The sequence below is a fragment of the Chiloscyllium plagiosum genome, unplaced genomic scaffold (genome assembly GCF_037043375.1).
Source record: "Chiloscyllium plagiosum isolate Xiang-an unplaced genomic scaffold, Cpla_swu_hap1 HiC_scaffold_6, whole genome shotgun sequence".
Classification (NCBI taxonomy): domain Eukaryota; kingdom Metazoa; phylum Chordata; class Chondrichthyes; order Orectolobiformes; family Hemiscylliidae; genus Chiloscyllium; species Chiloscyllium plagiosum.
The window spans coordinates 15,123,437-15,142,305 of record NW_028270144.1 but is presented as its reverse complement, the minus strand read 5'-3'; the positions used below and the strand labels follow the sequence as shown (position 1 = coordinate 15,142,305).

The window sequence follows — 18,869 nt, the reverse complement described above, 5'->3', positions numbered from 1 at the left end:
AATGCTATTATAAGGCATGAAATTCAATCTGGGTGGAGAACTCTATTATGAAAGTAGCAATTTCCAGCCATTAACATATCATCTTCAGAGATCTAAAGACTGTGTGGATCATTGTTCACATGCTCACTTCAAATAAAGTCGCTGTTACTTGAAAGAGATCTTTTGATATGAAATCATAGCTCTGGCTGCTAGCTTGCGATTCTCATGTAAAAGTAATAAACACCTTGTATAAATCTTCCACATACCCCATTCTTCTTGAAGAGCTATGAGAAAGAGCAACCTGATTGTCATTATTACACAATTTGCTCATGTCAGAAACAGATTAGATTACTTTACAGTGTGGAAACAGGCCCTTCGGTCCAACAAGTCCACACCGACCCGCCGAAGCGCACCCACCCAGACCCATTCCCCTACATTTACCCCTGCACCTAACACTACAGGCAATTTAGCGTGGCCAATTCACCTAACCTGCACATTTTTGGAGTGTGGGAGGAAACCGGAGCACCCGGAGGAAACCTATGCAGACACGGCGAGAATGTGCAAACTCCACACAGTCAGTCGCCTGAGGCGGGAATTGAACCCGGGTCTCTGGCGCTGTGAGGCAACAGTGCTAACCACCGTGCCACCGTGCCGCCCACCCAAGACAGGGACATCTTTTTAAGAGTTTACACTACTGCATATATTAATTCAGTTCTATTGTGTTTAACCATTTTGTGAGATTTTCCTTTTCTTATTGCCTCTGCATTATTTATCTGTAAATAAAACTGACCCTGTAATTTAGCTTTCAGACATCAGGCTCAGGATGTGTTGATTTCTGACTACAATAATGAAGCGATTAAGTCCTGTGCATTCAACATATTCCCCCAGAGTGTCTAATTAATAATCCATTGTATGGATGTAAGTTTGCTCACTGAGCTGAAAGGTTCGATTTCAGATGTTTCGTCAATGTACTAGGTAAAATCATTAGTGAGCCTCCGGTGAAGCACTGGTGTTATAACCTGCTTTCTATTTATGTGATTATAAATGTGTTTATAAAACACATAAATAGAAATCAGGTCATAACACCAGTGCTTCACTGGAGCTCATGAATGATGTTACGGTAGTATGGTGATGAAACATCTGAAATCGAACCTTCCAGCTCAGTGAGCAAACCTACATCCAGAACCTCAGCCTGAGCTACAAATCTTCTCAAAACTCGCTAATCCATTGTATACCTGGTGCTACACTAACCACGTACATTTGCTCAATAAAGACCACTTATGAAGACCATAATATAGTTCTGAACTTCATTCACGAGTATTGCAGGGGCAAGTCTGAACTGGAAAATTCACCGATATGAATCAAAATGATCAGTACACATTCACACCACCCCAACTTTGCATCAATTTGTTTATAAATCCCTTCACTATGTGATCTTTGTCATTTTCTAAAATAATGCTTTATAAAAAGAAAAAGAAGGAAGCATATGTCAGGTATAGACAGGATAGATCGAGCGAATCCTTAGAAGAGTATAAAGGCAGTAGGAGCATACTTAAGAGGGAAGTCAGGTGGGCAAAACGGGGACATGGGATAGCTTTGGCATATAGAGTCAAGGTGAATCCAAAGGGTAACTAGAGAGAGAATAGGGCCCTTCAAAGATCAACAAGGCGGCCTTTGTGTGGAGCCGCAGAAAATAGGGGAGATACTAAATGAGTATTTTGTATCCGTATTTACTGTGGAAAAGGATATGGAAGATATAGACTGTAGGGAAATAGATGGTGACATCTTGCAAAATGTCCAGATTACAGAGGAGGAAGTGCTGGATGTCTTGAAATGACTAAAGGTGGATAAATCCCCAGGATCTGATCAGGTTAGATTAGATTGCTTACAGTGTGGAAACAGGCCCTTCGGCCCAACAAGTCCACATTGCCCCGCCGAAGCGCAACCCACCCATACCCCTACATCTACCCCTTACCTAACACTATGGGCAATTTAGCACAGCCAATTCACCTAACCTGCACATCTTTAGACTGTGGGAGGAAACCGGAGCACCCGGAGGAAACCCACATAGACACGGGGAGAATGTGCAAACTCCACACAGTCAGTCGCCTGAGGCGGGAATCGAACCCGGGTCTCTGATGCTGTGAGGCAGCAGTGCCAACCACTATGTCACCGTGTTGCCCACACGGTGGCACAGTGTACCTGAGAACTCTGTGGGAAGCTACAGAAGTGATTGCTGGCCCTCTTGCTGAGATATTTGTATCATTGATAGTCACAGGTGAGGTGCCAGAAGACTGGAGGTTGGCTAACGTGGTGCCACTGTTTAAGAATGGTGGTAAGGACAAGCCAGGGAATTATAGACCAGTGAGACTGACCTCGGTGATGGGCAAGTTGTTGGAGGGAATCCTGAGGGACAGGATGTACATGTATTTGGAAAGGCAAGGACTGATTCGGGATAGTCAACATGGCTTTGTGCGTGGGAAAACATGCCTCACAAACTTCATTGAGTTTTTTGAGGAAGTAAAAAAGAGGATTGATGAGGACAGACCAGTAGATGTGATCTACATGGACTTCAGTAAGGCGTTTGACAAGGTTCCCCATGGGAGACTGATTAGCAAGGTTAGATATCATGGAATACAGGGAGAACTAGCCATTTAGATACAGAACTGGCTCAAAGGTAGAAGACAGAGGGTGGTGGTGGAGGGTTGTTTTTCAGACTGGAGGCCTGTGACCAGTGGGGTTCACAAAGATCGGTGCTGGGTCCTGTACTTTTTGTCATTTATATAAATGATTTGGATGCGAGCATAAGAGGGACAGTTAGTAAGTTTGCAGATGACACTAAAATTGGAAGTGTAGTGGACAGTGAAGAGGGTTACCTCAGATTACAACATGGTCTTGACCAGATGGGCCAATGGGCTGAGAAGTGGCAGATGGAGTTTAATTCAGATAAATGTGAGATGCTGCATTTTGGGAAAGCAAATCTTAGCAGGACTTCTATATTTAATGGTAAGGTCCTAGGGAGTGTTGCTGAACAAAGAGACCTTGGAGTGCATGTTCATAGCTCCTTGAAAGTGGAGTCGCAGGTAGATAGGATAGTGAAGAAGGCGTTTGGTATGCTTTCCTTCATTGGTCAGAGTATTGAGTACAGGAGTTGGGAGGTCATGTTGCGGCTGTACAGGACATTGGTTAGGCCACTGTTGGAATATTGCATGCAATTCTGGTCTCCTTCCTATCGTAAAGATGTTGTAAAACTTGAAAGGATTCAGAAAAGATTTATAAGGATGTTGCCAGGATTGGAGGATTTGAGCTATAGGGAGAGGCTGAACAGGCTGGGAATGTTTTCCCTGGAGCATCGCAGGATGAGAGGTGACCTTATAGAGGTTTACAAAATTATGAGGGGCATGGATAGGGTAAATAGGCAAAGTCTTTTCCCTGAGGTTGGGGAGTCCAGAACTAGGGGGCATAGGTTTAGGGTGAGAGGGGAAAGATATAAAAGAGACCTAAGGGGCAACTTTTTCATGCAGAGGGTGGTACGTGTATGGAATGAGCTGCCAGAGGAAGTGGTGGAGGCTGTTACAATTGCAACATTTAAGAGGCATTTGAATGGGTATATAAATAGGAAGGGTTTGGAGGGCTCTGGGCCGGGTGCTGGCAGGTGGGACGAGATTGGATTGGGACATCTGGTCGGCATGGATGGGTTGGACCAAAAGGTCTGTTTCCATGCTGTACATCTCTATGACTTTATAAAATGTTAAGTAAACTGCTATGATTACATCCAACATAAACATGGAAAAGGGGAAGCTTGGAGATCAATTTGAGGAAATAAAAAGAAAGATTTAAGTATTTCATGACCATAGGACATCTCGAAGTATTGTACAAGCAAACGAGTACTTTTGAAGTGTTGTTATAATGGTTATCTAAAAATTGAGCAGCCAATTTGCATAAAAGGTTTCTCAACCAACCATGGTATTAGGATTAAACATTACTCAGCTTGTCAGGGAAAACACCTTAGCTCTGACTGAGAATCTTTTGTATCTGCAGGAGAACAGCAGCATCTGAATTTAATGTTGCATCAGCACCCCTGATAGTTTAGCACAACCTTTATACTGTGCTGGAGTCTCAGCCTCAATCCTGTGTTCAGTTCTCCGGAGTGGGGTTGAACTCATGATCTTCTGCTTTGATGTGCCTTAAAATAGAATCATTTCTTCAGTAGTCCAATAGCAACTGCATTGTTTTGAAGTGGAAATGATTGTTCAGAATGAAGAACACGAGATCTCAGATTTAAAAATACCAACATGTTGACAAGAGTTTCAAAGTTGGACACCAGACAGCAGGCCAAGAGATGATCACAAGTTATACAACATTCCAAGTCTAAACATTTTCTGCCATCCTTTTACAATTTACAAAAGCATAATTTGATTATTGCCCAGAGCTCACTCATTTTGGGCAACAAGGCTTGAGCCCCAATTTCCATGCACAGACATTGGACTGCATTCATTAGTAGACTGTATGAAGCGAATTTTACTAAAGTTCAGGTCAGAGGCTTTGTTTACTGTCTCTATCCCTTGGATTCTAAGATTGGAGACCAAAGTTATTGTTGGCTAAAATGTCAAATTGACATAAACCCTAAGTAATCAGACCTCTTGATTTGATCAGAACAAGGCATAGGTTACATAGACTTCCATTTATATTACCTGGGAGGTGGATAAGTTAACAATGTCACATTTATTGCCCACCATTAGTTTCTCTGGGAAGATGGTAGGGACTGCCTGTGGTGGAGCCCCTCCCACACTTATGTTGGACAACCTTCAGAGAATTTAAACGGTTGCCAGTCTGCAAGATTACTCCTGATCATCAACCATAGCTTTAATGATATCAAGTAATAGAGCCATAGAGATGTACAGCATGGAAACAGACCCTTCGGTCCAACCCGTCCATTCCGACCAGAGATCTCAACCCAATCTAGTCCCACTTGCCAGCACCCGGCCCATATCCCTGCAAACCCTTCCTATTCATATACCCATCCAAATGCCTTTTAAATGTTGCAATTGTACAATCCTCCACCACTTCCTCATTCCATACACGCACCACCAGTATAGCTATAATCCTCAACCCACCTCGTGAAGGAGCAGCGCTCCGAAAGCTAGTACTCCCGAATAAACCTGTTGGATTATAACCTGGTGTGGCGTGATTTTTAACTTTGTACATCCCAGTCCAACACCGGCATCTCCAAATCATGATAGAACAATGAAATATAAGCCCTGGTATTTACATTCTCAAAGTATTCACCATGCCTCATTCACAAATCTAACTTGAAGACTTTTAAACTACCATTCTGTCTCTTCCCCTTAATTAGGAATGACTATAAAACTCTTAACTGAATTATTTTACACATAAATTGAGAATTCACTTTTCTCCTTCCATTCTCCCTTTAAACATTAAATGCTTGTGACAAACTAAGTTACTGCTTATTCTGGGAGCCATTTTTACATTGTGAATGTCCCACTGTCTGCAGTCAGCCTTTACTTTTCAATTTTTATTGATCAGCTATTTTTGTGATGCTGTCATCTCAGCTTCGAAACATACTGATGTCTCCTGCCTGCCAAGCCAACTGTACATTAAACAGATAATGAAGAGAAAGATTCACAACACACTGTATACATTAGTGACCTTTAATAAAACTGAATGAAAAGGGTTCTGGAAAGATACAGACTCCAAGGTAAAGAGGTGCAACTAAATATTCAAGTATATATTCCACTTTTGTCATATCCTGCTCAATTATTTCATCTGATACATGTTGTCTGATGTTTTTCTGTCATTTTTCATGTGAATTTGTTCAATCATGATCAGACAAGGTATTGATTAGCTGTCATTAATGTGCTCTTCAATTCCCTATCACTTATTGCATCTAACATCTATCAATGTTACTGCTGTATGAAAATGATTAGAGTGGACTTGCAACAGGGCAAAATTTCACTTTGTTCTGCATCTCCATCTTATGAAATAGAGAGAGATCAAACTGAATCAAATAAAAGTACTAAAGAGGAGGGTAGATTTTATTGTAGGTTACTTCCAAATGGACTACCACAAATCTTACTAGATAGGTGATGTGTTTATTCATTTAATACACTTCATGCAGGTTTGTTCCATAATTATTCACTGGTTCAAAGAGGCAGCTTCAAAGAGGTGTTTCAAGAAATTGAAAACTCCATATGAATGAAAATGAAATGATCTAAACAACTATGGAAAGTATAGAAGTAGGGGATGAAAATTCTTCTAATCTTTATATATTTCCACTTGAGACTGAGAAACATTTATTGCATATACCTGAAAGGGCAGATAAGATCTTGGTTAAACATTTCATCCCAAAGACAACATCTGAGTGCAGTGCTCCTTCAGTACTATGTTTCCAACATGACTATAGTGTTGTCTCAGTACTGATCTTCTCGCATTGCAGTACTGCTTCAGTCTGCCTGTCTATCAGTACAGCAGTACTTCAGTACTGTCTCTCCAATAATGCAGAATTCCTTTCTTAATACTATCCTAGCAACAGTGCAGCAATCTATTAGTTCTGACCTCCAACAATACTGAGAATGTGCTGTCATGTTGGAGGAGCTCTCTTTGGATTGATACAAATGGCCCCATCTGTTCTTTCAATGAACAGAAAGACACATTTTCTTCTTTGTTCTCAGAGACAGCGTCCTTGCTCCAACATTGTTCTCATGCTCCCTAAACTTTAACCCTCACCCCCATCAATTCCCATGCCCTCTCATTTCTCCTATGCTAAATTTATAAACCTGCACCCAGATTCTCCACAGTCCCTTATTCAGCATCAGTTATAGAGTCCTTAGTGTTCATGGAAGAGCAAAATGGTGAAAAAAAATGAACCAAAACAATCTGATGAAATCCTCATACAAATTTGTCTCAATCATTCTGCAAAAACCAATTGGCCCTCCAAAAATGTTTACTCCTTTAAACAACCATGTACTCATAAGCCACATTAATGGCATATTATGTTGTTAAAGCCTCTTTAAATTGACAATTGCTCCACTGAGAGACAGCTGAGTATTCCAATAGATTTTGAAACTCAGCCAAGCATTCAAAATGTTAAAGTTAGCTAAATGCTGACTTTCAACTCTTGAACATCTGAAATAGACAGAACAGAAAGTATTTCTTTGCTATTTCATAGTAAAATGCCTTTCAATCATTGATCAGTGATGTGGTAATTGGTTCATTTTTAAACATTTAATGGTGGGACAATTATAATAAAGTAAAAGATAATGGACATTTTAAGTCCAAAGTCAGAATATGGCAGACAGGGTTCCCATTAAATTATCCTACAGTCTTGAATGCATTATGGCACTTTTCTCCACTGGGAGAAGTACAATGATGCATTACAACTCTTACAGAATGTTGATCAGTATAATGATAGAGGCAATAACTGCAGTAAAAAAAAGTATCTATATTACATTAGACCAAATAAAAGTCATATTTGAAAGTTCAAAATGTTTGATACTCACTTGCCCGAATATATCCAACTCGTCAGCATGCCTTTCCCGAGTTGTCACAAACTGTCCAAGGAGGTATATTTTTGGGAGGCTTATAAAACCCACATAGCATATGAAAATAATATGGAGGAAGAAATTCAATATCTCCATGGTGCTCATAGTTTTGGCCCCAACCTTAGAAGAGGTATATGTGCATTTTGCACACAAAGTCCCATAAAAAGGTCAAGTGAAAATAGCTCAGAGTTGGAAAGGCAGGGAAATTTTCTTTTGCAGGCAATAAAATCTCATGTTCCCTGTGTTCACTGCACATACATTGGGAGACAGAAATCCAGCCTAAAGTTTTCATTGCACTGAATTTTAAAAATGAGCAAAATAATTCTCTCCTGTGTCTTGGAGGATAATTTTCCCTCAACCAACATCCCTCAAATTGATTATCTGGTCATTATCACTTTGCTGTTTGTTGGACCTTGCCATGCAGAAATTAATTACGACCATTCCCACAATATAACACTTTCTTCTGTTTATGTTACACACATACACACAATTTCTTGCTTTAAAACCATTCAATGAAAACATTATCTGAATGCAGTTTCTCAAATTTATCCCTTAGTTTTTCTTGAAATAATTTTGAAGGATTGACATTAATCTATTTTTGGCCAGATTCACAAGAAATACTGCTTATTCTTGAGATTATTGTGACAGTTTAGACAGTGACGCCATTGCCAGTTACCTTTCCTGAAACATGGTATCATCCAGGAATGATCCTGCCAGTGCACTAGAACATACAAAGCACTAACTACTTCATAGATAATTATTAGAAAGCATAATAATTTAACTCTAATTGCTGTGAATTTCAGATTTTTACAATGCACTTTTCCAGTTTTACCTAGATGTAAAACAGTCGCAAAATCTAAATTTTTGTGCATGATCTTGGGAGAAATTCCAAGGAAAACAATATAAAGGAGACAGTCAGGACTTTCAGTACATTTCACTGTAATGGCATTACCACTTGACACAATGACAGGATGCTGCTCAACCCTGAACAGTGAACATTTGGTTTTGCAGTCTAGGTAATAAACTAAGCATTAATCAACTTAAAAATTGATTGGAGTCATTTAAGCAAGAAACACTGATCCACTGAAATGTATAATACTTTTTGATGTTCTTTGTTCTAAATTCTTAAAAATATTAAATTTAGAAATGTTCTCGTCTACTGTTTTCACTCAGATTTTTGACTGACAAGAGAAAAGGATTGGTAGATGGTTGTGGTGGGAAGAAAGGTGTGTTAGGTCACCAAGAGATTACCTGTGATCCTATTAAATGCAAGGGGCTGAATGGCCTTATCCCTCTCTTATTTCTGATGAGTTTTAAAAAGATGTCTGCACATCTGAGACATTACTGGATTTCTCAATTCCTAGGCCAATTAATATTTGAAGTCTGAATTTGAAGCATATGGTTAAAACAGAATTTACTTGCAACAGGGACAACTGGTGTTTTAATGATAAAATCACTGGACTCATAGTCTAAAGATCCATGCTAACACTCTGGGAGACAAGAGTTCACATCCAGCCCAGGCAGCAGATCGAATAGAAATTCAGTTAACAAGTTGTACTGAAAGTTGGTTTCAGTATTGGTGACAATGCAACTATTATTGACTGTTGTTTAGAGATGTATGATTTACCAATGGAAACCTATCATTCTTATCTGGTCTAGGCTATGTGTAATTCCAAATCCATCCACAGCATGTGATGACACTTAAGTCTTACCTGCAAAGTTCTAGCAAGCCATTCAATTCAGAGCAATTAGTGATGGCCTACAAATGCTGCCCATTGCCAGAGACACCCACGTTGTCATTGTAAGATTCCCTTCAGTGTGGAAACAGGTCATCTGGCCCTTCAAATCCACACCACCCCTCCGAAGAGTATCCCATCCAAACCCACCAGCCTACACTATCACCTTGCATTTCGAATGGCCAATCCACCTAACCTGCACATTGTTGGACTGTGGGAGGAAACCAGAGCACCAGGAGAAAATCCATTCACAGGAAGAATGTTGCAAACTCCACACAGGGACGGAATCAAACTCATATCCCTGGTTCTGTGAGGCAGTAGTGCAAATCACTGAACCACTGTGCAAGCATTTTGTTTTATTGCATGAAAGAATAAGGAATCTTGTATACTGTTCAAATGTTTTCTTACTGAATAGCTAACATTAAAAGATGGAACTTACATATAGGTCAGATTATGTTTATTTTGAGGATGAATTTAAATTACGAGTTTAGTTTCACTACAACGTGATTTTGACTTTGTAGCAGCACTGAACTAGTGCTAAGACTCAGAGTAATCCCAGAGTGAAGTGCTATGAAATCTTGAAGAGGTTTCACACAATCCCATACCAGTGTGAGGTTTTACCTTGACACTGGATTCATGCTGGACTTACTATGTAACTGCACCATGATTGTGAAGCAAAACCATTTCAATCTGTGAATTAAATGCAACCAAATGCAGGTTGTGTCAAAGATTGTTTAGATATAAAAAATGTGATATCACGGGTGATAGTCTCACTAATCATTGTGACATATTGTGAAATCTCACTTATAAATAAATGTATAACTAACTGATTGTACTTCTGACTAAATATCTAACCTCACTATGAGTGTGGGATTGAACTGTTGCAGGTTTAATTTTAATGTTGCATATTCTTTTTGAAGCTGTTATGAACTTTTAACGTATTTAAGCTAATGTATGGAGAATGATATGGAAGGCTGATAATTAAATACTTGCCTTTAGCAAACACATGAAAATGGCGAAAATGTTTTAAAACTCTGTGCTGAGCCAGTGAAAATGTAGATTATTATTCAAGCCTTATATGAAAGTATCAAACTATTTGGTTCTGTGCTCTAAAATACAAATTTATCTGAACGTAGGTAAAAATAATACATTCCCTTGAGAAACGCACTGCCCTCAATAACTCTGACATTAACAAGTCCAGTGGTTCAAACCCTAAATCACGTCTATTCAAGCAGACTGTCAGCTGGGGTTTTAAGAGCTGGAAGCCTGCTGTGCAAATGGAGCCTTAATCAGATGCCTCTGAAACTTCCTGATCAAATGAGTATCTAGCTCGATCTACAAGGAGATCTTAATGAGCTCAGCCACCAGGGGAGGCTTTACAGATATTTGTTCCCATAAGAGATTATTTAGTTCAGGCCAGTTAATGTCTTTACAACATTATACTTGCACCAGAAATGTGCTACTGATTAGTTGTTGTTTAACATGCAAGTTTCCATCAGTAAATATTGGCAAATGTCTTGATTAAGACAGCTATGTAAAAGTTCTATTTACTGTAATGCAATCTGAATTTCATGTGATTTGCAATTCATCATAAATTATGCATAAGTTTAAAACAGATTAGCAAGATAACCCTTCGCAGCAATCTGACTGGTAGCTATTTCAGTATTTATTATTGGATCTTTCTGACAGTTTAACTGTCTTGTCCAAAAATATTCACGCAACCTGACTAGCATTTTATTCTTCTCATGAAAGTGATGGGATTTCCTTTTCTCATGAGTATTCTGCATTTATACAACTGTTAGTCAGAAAAGAACAGTTGCTGGAGTGTTGAAGATTGCTCTTAAAAGTACAGCTCACAATTGCACAATGAATGTGGCTGGATTAACCTGAGGGCATGAGGCAATATTAAACATGTTGCTTTCAATGTTGTGCACAAAATTAAACAGACTGGTTGGATATAAAGTTGAAACTTTATTGCTGGAACAGCACAGCAGGTCAGGCAGCATCCAGGGAACAGGAGATTCGATGTTTCGGGCACAGGCCCTTCTTCAGGAATGAGCAGAGAGTGTTCAGCAGGAGAAGATAAAAGGTAGGGAGGAGGGACTTGGAGGAGGGGCATTGGAAATGTGATAGGTGGAAAGAGGTCAAGGTGAGGGTGATAGGTCGGAGTAGGATGGAGGCGGAGAGGTCAAGAAGAAGACTGCAGGTCAGGAAGGCGGTGCCGGGCTGGAGGGATCCGGCTGAGACAAGGTGGGGGGAGGGGGGATGAAGAAACTGGTGAAGTCCAAGTTCATCCCCTGCGGTTGGAGGGTTCCCAGTCGGAAGATAAGACGCTCCTCCTCCGACCGTCGGGTTGTTGTGGTTTGGCGGTGGATGAGTCCAATGACCTGCATATCCTCGGTGGAGTGGGAGGGGGAGTTGAAATGCTGTGCTACAGGTTGGTTGGGTTGGTTCGTCCGGGTGGCCCAGAGGTGCTCTCTGAATCGCTCCGCAAGTAGGCGGCCTGTCTCCCCAATATAGAGGAGGCCACACCGGCTGCAGCGGATGCAGTAGATGATGTGGGTGGAGGTGCAGGTGAATCTGTGGCGGATATGGAAGTTTCCTTTGGGGCCTTGGAGAGAAGTGAGGGGGGAGGTGTGGGCGCAAGTGTTGCACCTCCTGCGGTTGAAAGGGAAGGTGCCGGGAGTGGAGGTTGGGTCGGTGGGGGGTGTGGATCTGACAAGGGAGTCGCGGAGGGAGTGGTCTCTACGGAAAGCTGATAGGGGAGGGGAGGGAAATATATCCTTGGTGCTGGGGTCTGTTTGGAGGTGGCGGAAGTGACGGCGGATGATGCGCTGTACATGGAGATTGGTGGGGTGGTAGGTGAGGACCAGTGGGGTTCTGTCCTGGTGGCGGTTGGAGGGGCGGGGCTCAAGGGCGGAGGAGCGGGAAGTGGAGGAGATGCGGTGGAGGGCACCGTCGACCACGTCGGGGGGGACATTGCGGTCCTTGAAGAAGGAGGCCATCTGTGTTGTACGTATTTTGAACTGGTCCTCCTGGGAGCAGATGCGGCGGAGACGAAGGAATTGGGAGAATGGGATGGCGTTTTTACAGGGGGCAGGATGGGAAGAGGTGTAGTCCAGGTAGCTGTGGGAGTCGGTTGGTTTGTAGTAGATGTCCGTGTTGATTCGGTCGCCTGAGATAGAAACAGAAAGGTCTAGGAAGGGGAGGGAGGAGTCCGAGACTGTCCAGGTGAATTTGAGGTTGGGGTGGAAGGTGTTAGTGTAGTGGATGAACTGTTCAACCTCCTCGTGGGAGCACGAGGTAGCGCCGATACAGTCATCAATGTAGCGAAGGAAAAGATGGGGGGTGGGGCCAGTGTAGTTGCGGAAGATGGATTGTTCCACATACCCTACGAAGAGGCAGGCATAGCTGGGGCCCATGCGGGTGCCCATGGCTACTCCTTTTGTTTGTTATAAAGCCAGAATAGTGAAGTACAAGTCAACAAAGCTCTGCTAAAACTTTAGAGAGCATTTTAGATTTGATTTGATTTATTTATTGTCACATGCATTTTGTTACAAAATACACTGAAAATGTTGTATAGTGCCATCTTAATGTAAAGAAAAATAAACCAAAACATAGAATATGAAGAAAAGTGAAGCAAAGAAAAAGTGTTCAACTTTATAATCCTTCTTTTTAAGTGCTCCGCCATGGGCCATGGGCCTGGTGGTCAGGCACAAGACCCCTTCACCATCCCCCTGCTGCTGGAATGAAAGTTGCCAATCTTCAGCGCCAACTCACCTTCACCAACACCCTCGCCACTATGAGTCCTTGATGGACCTCACCAATGCAGATGCCACTGATGCCACTGAGTAGCACACCAGCCCAAACTTGACTCTGCCACTGCTGTGAATCCACTTCAGGCCCACCTCGATTTGTCCAAAGATAACAGAAGGATTGTGTTCCTTTCAGTCAGCAAACCTCAAGAAAGACATCCTTACATGGAAAAGAAAATGGAAACGTAACTTAACCTAAATATGAGATGTGAGGAATGCTTGAAGAAGTTTAAACACTCCAGTGTTGAACAATCATTTAAGAGGAGGTATCAACAAACAAAATAAAAAAAAACTCTAGCCTTTTGACTGTAAAGGTGTTACCCATTTTATTGGCAAGAGGAATAAAGTGAACTCATGCAAATTTTCAAAAAAAAAGGTGCTCAATTGAACAAATTTTGACTACTTTTTTTGAGGATGAAGTAGAGTGTAAAACAGGTGTTAATCTTGTCTAATTTATACACCTTTGAAGTGTCTCTCACCCAAATTTGAATCAAGCAGCTTGTAGGTAACAGCAATATTATAATAAACTTTATTACATGGCATAATTATTGCCATTAACTGTGTTATAATATTTGTTTGAATCCCACCAATCAGATTTCTGCCTAAAATTGTTTGTATCAAAATCATGAATGACATCCCATGTGACTATAGCAAAGGTAAACTGTCCCTCCTCACCCTTCTTAACCCATATCTGGCCTTCAACATGGCTGACTCTACCATACCTCTCCACTACTGTTCAACCTTATGGGACGGCATTTGCTGAGCTCCATTCTTAACTATTTAATTGTAGCTAAACCTGCACTGGATTCTCTTCTCACTCCTACACTCTTAGCTATGTATACCCCAAATATGAGATCTGTTTTCTCATATACATGCTATTTCTTAATGCCTTCATATGAAAACACAATATTAGAGTCCACTTGTATGTTGACCATAGCAGCATTATCACACTACCTGGTCTCCTTCACTGTCTCTAAGTTGTCAGACTGCTTGTTAACTAATTAGGACAGGCAAAACTTTCCTCCAGTTAAATAATGAAAATATGACCAGCATTTGGTCCCCACAACAAATTCCGTTCCCTTGCTACCAAAGCCATTTGTAGGCCTATCAGTTTCCTGATCTGCAGCAAACTGTTCACAACTTTGGTGTCATATTTCATTCTAGAACAAATGCATTACCTGGTATCCACTTCAACACTAAGACCACCTATTTGAACCTCCATAATATTGCCCAGCTCTAACCCTGGCTCAGCTATTTTACTGTCAAAGCGATCACTTATGCTTCTCCTTCCTCAATTTGACTAATCCAACACACTGCTGCCTGGTTCCCAATATTCTCCCAGCAATAAAGTTGCAGCCATCCAAAACTCTGCTGCCCAATTCTGAACTTACATAAGTCCTTTCACCCATTACCTTGTGTTCAGTGACTCACACTAGATCTTGTTTAAGCAATGCATTTGTTCCTATAATTCTCACCTTCACTTTAAATCCTGACATGGTCTTACAGCTCACCTATTTCATCTGTGGGACTATAGCCCTCTGAGACTCACAGTTCCTGTCTCTTGAATATCCCTAATTTTAATCATTCTACCAATGGTGCTCCCACTTTCATTTGCCAAGAATCTAAATTTCACCATCTCTCTTGAAACGTCTCAACACTCTACCTCACATTATTCATTTCAGGCTCTTCTTAAAACCTACCTCTTTACCAAAACATTTCGTCACAAGGCATAATAACATCTGTGGCTCAATGACAAATTTGTTCAATAATGTTTGAATGAAAGGTATTGGGGTGTTTTATAAATTAAAAGTTTTGATTGCTGTTCTTGCTGTTATTGTTACAGAATATAACTATTTTGTTACACAATGTGGGTCCCTGGTTTGCGCACTGTGTTCCCAAAAGCCAGCTGTGTTATACACGGGTAAGTAACACAAAGTCTAATTCAAAGCAATACTGCTTCCCAGAACATATAACACAGAGAATTTGGAGAATGAGGGAATGTTAAAGATTGATCTCTTTCTAGTTTTAATTAACTTTATGTTGATTTGCAACAGAAAATAAACTGTTACAGTGCAGCTACAACACTGGCATCCACCTAACAATGTAAAATTATCAGCAAATGTGCTGTCTACTATAAAGAGAACTAATGCAATTTGTCTTATTACATCTCTATAACTGTACTCTCCATCATCTGTAAAAGTGATGAAAGGTGTCATTAACTGTGCTATCAATCACCACTTACTCAATAACCTGCATGCCAATGCACAGTTTAGGTTCCATTAGGGACACTTAGCTCTAGACTTTAGTGCATACAGCCTTGGTCTAAACATGGGTGGAGTTATACCTAGCACAAAGAAAGATTATTTTGTTTGTTGGAGACCAAATCATCTCAGTCGCAGGATGTCATGCCAATAGTTCCTCAAGGTAGTGTCCTAGAGCTAACCATCTTCAAATTAATAACCCACTCTCCATTATAAGTTCAGAAGTGGGGATGTTCACTGATGATTGCATTTTGTTATGCCTCACTGGAATACCACGCTGAAAGTCAAACTTCACTATTCCTGAAGTCCTCACAAGAGTTAAAGGTTTTTAGAAGTACAAAGAAATTCCTGGATACTGCTGTATTGTACACTGAATTTTCAGATAGGTCTGTGTTAATCACTGCAACTCAGATTCAACTGTGTTATACACTGTGTCCCTGGATACCGTTGTGTCCTGTGCTGAATCCCCAGGTTGTGTTGTACGCTGTGATTCCAGAGGCTGCAGTATTCTACTCTATATTGCTGTTATATGCTCTGTGCACATGTGCTGCCTGTACACTGTGTCCCTGGATACAGTTTGTGTCCTGCGCTGAATCCCCAGGTTGTGTTGTACGCTGTGACTCCAGAGGCTGCAGTATTCTACTCCATATTGCTGTTATATGCTCTGTGCACATGTGCTGCCTATACATTGTGTCCCTGGATACAGTTGCTGTACAATGCATCTCCAGGTATTGCTTTGACTTCCACTGCATCCTTGGGTACAGCTGTGTTATATGTTGTGTCTCTGGCTGTAGCCCCATTTAACACAGTGTCCTCACATCTGCCTTTGTTATAACTGTGCCCCTGGTCAGGGCTGTGTCATATAAATTGATACATACACCCGTGTCATGCACTGCATCTCTAGATACGGCTGTGTTAAACGCTGAGTCCCTGGGTACAGTTATGTGATGGATATTTGAATCAACCTGTTCAGACATGTTATAATGCACCCACTGGAACCACAGACTTTCTTCCCCAGAGATAGAGACAATACACTGCACCAAAGGCCCCTCTGCAGCCATGTAATATGCTACCTCACTAGCTATGGCTGTGTTATACACTGTGAACCAGAGTGTCATTGTGTTCTGATGCTTTGCATCCAACCACAGTGTATTGTAGATATTTTCAATCAATTTGTTAAGACACACCACTGAAGCAAGTGGGATTCGAACCCAGGCATCAGCAGTGGGGACACTACCACCATGTCACAAGAGCCCTATGGTTGCATTGTATGCTGCATCGCTGACATACAGCTGAGTTGTACAATGCATACTCATGTACAGCTATATTATACACTGCATCCCAGGACATAATGTGTTATAGACTCTGTCCATGGATACAGCTGTGTTATATGTATGCCCCAATTCATTGTCATCAGTTTCCTTTCATATTCAAAGATGGCTGTTTCTTGTGTTCATGGAATCATTGAATGCACATGTAATGTAGCTGTACAGCTTGATTGCAAAGCTGCATAGCTTTCTACTCTGTGGGTCAAGTGATTATCTGTTTCTGTTGGGACTGTCTGGTTTTCCTAACTTGCCCTTTGCCCTTTGCTTCTTTGCTGTTTGAGGGATGCAATAACATTTCTTGAGATCACTTCTCAAGTAGCTCTGTCCTCCACATTCACCGTGAACACACCATAAATCCTAAGGTTCATCTTCAAGGAAGGTCTCCTTGAACCTTAACTTCAACCTAATCTCACAGGCAGTGAGATTAAGCTTTGGATATATGATTGCCTTAGGGGCTTTATCATCAGCCATAAGCACTGCATGTTGTCTGCGCCAAAGCTAGGATCCGATTATGATTTTTTCAATTCCAGATGTTTCTTTTCTTTGAGATTCCTCAGTGTTGGTCCTCTATTTCATGCCCATAATGTTCCAAATGCATTTCATATGGAACCTGTCCAGCTGCTTAATATGTTGGAGAAAGTAGTCCAAGACTCACATAGATGCTCATTCCTGATGAAGGGCTTTTGCCCAAATTGTTGATTTTCCTGCTCCTCAGATGCTGCCTGACCTGCTGTGCTTTTCAAGCACCACTCTCTCAAGTCCAAGACTCACAGCTATATATTTGAGGGCAGGCACTTCAAAGCTTTGTACACAGGAAGTCTTGTTGGAAGTTTGATCCATGTTTCCTCCACAGCCTTTTGCATAAATGGGCAAACACTAAGCATCCCCAACAGTTGTATTTGTCACCTCGCCATCAATGTAGACATTTCTGGATTTTGTACTTCCAAGATGGTTGACCTTACCTCCAGCCTTCAGGATTGTATCATTCAGAGTTATAGTAGGGGATGGAAGGTATGTCAGAATTTGCTGGAAAAATTCAGCAGGTCTGGCAGCATCAGGTCACTGGACCAGAAATGTTAAATCTGCTTTCTCTCCACAGATGCTGCCAGACCCGCTGTGTTTCTCCAACAATTTCTGTTTTTGTTTCTAATTTCCAGCATCCACAGGTTTTTTTTGTCAGAATTTGCTCTTTGGTTGTCTTCCTTCAAACGATGGTTAGCACATAGTTGTTAGTAACTTTAGAGAAATATATGTCTTGATCCCTTGAATGCTATGGTCACACTGTGACACAAGGGTGCAGACATCAGCATCAGCTTTAATATACAATAATCTCCAGGTACAGTTGAACTAAATGCTGTGATCCTGGGTCTGACCTTGTTATTCAATGGTCACCAGGAACAACCATAATGACCACTATGTACCTGGCTACAGCTGTATTGTAGGCTGTGTTCCCAGATTCAACTGTGTTATAGGCAGTGTGACCAGATACATCTGTATTAAACGCAATATTTCACAATCAAACTGCGCTAAGCCCTTGTACTACATTGAATGTGATGCACCGCGGCTCTTGCCAATGTATTCTCTCTGGCAGCAGGGCTGTGTAAGTTAAGCTTGCTGCTTTTCTAAATCATTTGGCAGAAGATGAAAGCTCTTGATCCACTCACCATTGTTGATCAGCTTTGCCTACATCCTGGGCACTGTCAACGTTTGCCTGTCGCGGTCAGAGAAGCAGATGATCATTTTTCTGGTCTTTTCCTGCACAAGTGATAGTCAATCTATCAAAATTCGGGAGTAGTCGCCCTAAAGTTTTGGATCTGTCAGTATAACCCGGGTTAACCACCTCCACCCAACAAACATATAAACACACAGGCACGCAGAGACACACATGCCATAATTCACGTGATATGTTTTACAGCTACTGTCCCTGAGCCTTCTATCTCCCAGGGGCACAGTCAAATCCGCTTTGCCATTTTCTCAGGTTTATATGAAGTGCTGCATATGGCCTGATAACAGAATATAAACATATTGTAGCTGAGGAAGAGATAATGTAACACAGACATCAGGCTTCAACCCTGTAAGTGCATCACTCACCAACCTCCCATATAACGGGTTACTGAAGCCTGCTAAGACTACTGTTTACGTTTTTCATTTGTAAACTACAACTCATAAGCACATTAGGAATTGCAAC

General features: G+C 41.2%; 1 long non-coding RNA gene across 6 annotated transcripts in view; it reads left to right on the top strand.

The window, feature by feature from the left end:
• Nucleotides 1–18,869, top strand: part of LOC148149714 (uncharacterized) — a 282,534-nt gene that overhangs the window by 172,427 nt on the left and 91,238 nt on the right. For 4 of the 6 annotated variants that reach the window (XR_015757395.1, XR_015757398.1, XR_015757396.1 and 1 more), the window contains one exon: nucleotides 14,936–15,013. The exons of the other annotated variants lie outside the window; for them this stretch is intronic. This is a non-coding gene — a long non-coding RNA (uncharacterized LOC148149714). The remainder of the gene's footprint in view (nucleotides 1–14,935; nucleotides 15,014–18,869) is intronic. 6 annotated transcript variants of the gene reach the window in all.